The following is a 3373-nucleotide window of genomic DNA, read 5'->3' as shown; positions in this document are numbered from 1 at the left end:
AGAATGAAATGGCGACCCACTCCAGTACTCTTGCCTGGAAAATGCCATGGGTGGAGGAGCCCAGTAGGCTACAGTCCATGAGGTCGCAAAGAGTCGGACATGACTGAGTGACTTCAGTTCATTTCATTTCACTCAAAAGGAAACAAATTCAGACTGTAGGGCCTTCAACAGGACAATTGGCTTGGACTCTTCAAAAATGTTCATGTCTGGGAATTCCCTGGTGGCCCAGTGGTCAGTAGTTTCCACTGCTGGGGCCTAGGTTTGATCCCTGGTTCGGGAAATAAGATCCTGCAATCCCCATAGTGTGCCAACAAAAACAACAAAAATGTCAATGTCACAAGGGAAAAAAAAAAAAAAAGAAGAGAGAAATATTCTAGAACTGTGCTATCCAACAGAAATGCAATGTGAGCTACATATGCAATTTAAAATTGTCAAATAGCTACAGGTAAAACTAATTTTAATAATGTATTTTTAGTCCAATACATTCAATGTATTATTATTTCAATATGCAATCAATATACAGAGTTACTGATGAAATAATGTACCTTTTTTTGTGTGCACCAAGTCACACTCAATTTGGGCCAGCCATATTTCAAGGGCTCAAGAGCCATATACAGTGCTTGCTTTGGCAGTGCATAGGCTAAAACTGGAATGATACAGATAAGATTAGCATGGCCCCTGTGGAAGGATGACATGCAAATTTGTGAAGTATTCCACATTTGTCTGACATATATACACCACTGTATATAAAACAGGTAACTAATAAGAACCTGCTGTATAGCACAGGAACTCCACTCAGTACTTTGTAGCAGCCTATTTAGGAAAAGAATCCAACAAAAATAAAGAGTGGATGTTGTATATGTGTAACTGAATCACTGAATCACTTCAGGTGTATACACCTGAAGCCAACACAACATTATAAATCAACTATACTCCAAACAGTCACATGCAACTGGGGACTTCTGATTGAATGGCACAGCTCTAGAGTAAAGAAGGCTGGGGGTTCAGTGGTTAAGACTTCGCCTTCCAGTGAGGGTTCGATCTCTGATCAGGGAACTAAGATCCCACATACCACATGCCTCGTGGCCAAAAAAACGAAACATAAAACAGAAGCAATATTGTAACAAACTCAATAAAGGCTTTAAAAATGATCCACATCAAAATAAAATAAAGGAAAGATGACTAAAGAGACAATCACCAAATGAAATATGGGATCCTGTATTGGAACCGCATGTCTAATTGGAGAAAGTGTAGACTGTATATAAGATACTATTATTATATGTATGGGAAAGTTCTTGGTAATAATAGTAGTTAGTTATATAAAGTGTATGTGTGTGTTCAGTTGCTCAGTTGTGTCTGGCTTTTTGTGACCCTCTGGATTGTAGCCCACCAGGCTCCTCTGTCCATGGGATCTCTCAAGCAAGAATACTAGAGTGTATTGCCATGCCCTCCTCCAGGGGATCTTCCCAATCCAGGGATCCAACTTGCGTCTCCTGTGTCTGCGGCATTGCAGGTGGATTCTTTACCGCTGAAAGAATGATGCTATCCTTAGGAGATATATGCTAAAGTAATTGAGTGTCAAGTATAATGCTTGCAACTTATTTTTAAATGGTTCAACAGTGGTGCTAAGTTGATAAATAGAGATTGAAATAGATACAGATATACAGAGGAAGAGCGCAAATACTAACAATTGGTGAATCTAGGGAAAGAATATTCAGATATTTATTGTACTGTTTTTTCCAAACTTTTTTACAGTTTGATAGGCCTGAGAGAAAAAATAGATTACAATAATGATAATGACATTTTAGATTCTTTACAGTTTACAGCATATTTTCATATATATTGTGAATTTAATCCTTTCAAAGTCTATGGAGGTAGATATTTGGCATGTTTGACCTTTGTTTTATAATAAAAAAAAACAAAACAAAAACATTTCTTTGGTGCCTAAACACATGCCAGGCATGACACATACATTTTCTCTTTTAATTTTTCAAAGGACTCCCAGAGGCAGGTGGGGTCTCTCCCATTCACAACACATGCCATCTGGGGCTTTGGTAGGTCAGGAGATTGCCAGGGTCACAATCTGGGCAAGCTCTAGAGGTAGAGTTTAAATGCATCTCTCTCCCCTTCTGGGGACTGAGCTCTTTTCTCTCTTTGCCTCCTGTTTGTAAGTCCTATTTCACAAATGTAGAAATGGGAGGCCCAGAGAAGTCAAGTGACTTTTTCAAAGTCACACAGCTGCCAAGGGGCAAAAGCAGAAGTCAAACCCAGTCTTCACTCTGTCTCCAATTCCACAGCTCTTTTTTTGCAGCAGCCAAACCAGTGGAATGGCCCCTCCCCTCCAGTGAATGCCCTGAAGTCAATCTGGGCTCTAATGGGGTGGCTCATGTGAGAAGAAATCTTGGAGAAAGGGCCCTTGGCACAGGAAATTAGTCGAGGTGTTGAAGTGGTGCCAAGGAAAGGTCTGCGATCTAAGAGCAGGCCTGGCTGCAGGGAAGCTTTGTGAAAATAAGAGCACGACTGCAGTAAGTCATCTGATGCTCTGATTAAGAAGCATGAGTTGCCACACCATGTGATGGGGTGGCCATAAGCTCGCCCTGGAGACATGACCTGGCACAGACTCCATCACTGGAGCGCCGGGGTGGTATTCAGGCAGGGTTACGTATGGGGGGAGTGCAGTGGGGGGAGCAATCAGGATTACAGTCTCACAGCTATGCTGTACTTTTATAAAAGTAAATATGAATACTTTTCCACATTCAATGAAATTCATTTAAATTTTTAAATGAAAACTAAATTTTCATTTTGATTTTAATGATCCGATTAAAAGACTGGGTGTTTTACTGAAAGTCACAGGCTGGAGAACAATGAAGTCATTTGCCCAAAAACTCACATAAGAAAATAGCCATCACAACAGGAATATGAGGAAACTGTGCATTTTATATCAGAACAGGCTCAGGGCACTGAGGACTTCTAAAGGGTGATCATCCCTTCAAGAACCACCCCCATCCTTCCCATTGAGTAGGAGACTCCAATAGGGGCCCACGAGGGGGCTATGAAGCTGAGAAGGTCATCTTTCTGTTACTGAGTCCAAGCTCATACAGCTTGCCTTATGACAGGCTGATAAATTGAGAGATGAGTTGTTGGGCCAAGGAACAGTGACTTTATTCAGAAAGTCGGCAGATGGAGAAGATGATAGACTCGTCCCAAAGAACCATCTTGCCTGGGTTAGAATTCAGGCTCCTTTTATACTAAAAGAAGAGGGAGTAAAGTCAAACATTTCCTGGTTCTTGTCTGCCTCTGGAGGGAATGTGTTAATTTCTTCCTCCCTGTAGTCATTCACAGGTGGGCTTGGTCAAGTTGTTTCTTGTGAGAT

At 41.1% G+C, this 3373-nt stretch overlaps 1 non-coding gene across 1 annotated transcript; it reads left to right on the top strand.

Moving 5' to 3' along the window:
* The first annotated feature begins 618 nt into the window (after positions 1-618).
* Positions 619-723, top strand: LOC139036168 (U6 spliceosomal RNA). Its single transcript, XR_011488900.1, has one exon. It is a non-coding gene; the product is annotated as a U6 spliceosomal RNA (small nuclear RNA).
* The last annotated feature ends 2650 nt before the right edge of the window (positions 724-3373 follow it).

This window comes from Odocoileus virginianus, chromosome 7 (assembly GCF_023699985.2).
Source record: "Odocoileus virginianus isolate 20LAN1187 ecotype Illinois chromosome 7, Ovbor_1.2, whole genome shotgun sequence".
Classification (NCBI taxonomy): domain Eukaryota; kingdom Metazoa; phylum Chordata; class Mammalia; order Artiodactyla; family Cervidae; genus Odocoileus; species Odocoileus virginianus.
This window is presented reverse-complemented; position numbering and strand designations above follow the sequence as displayed.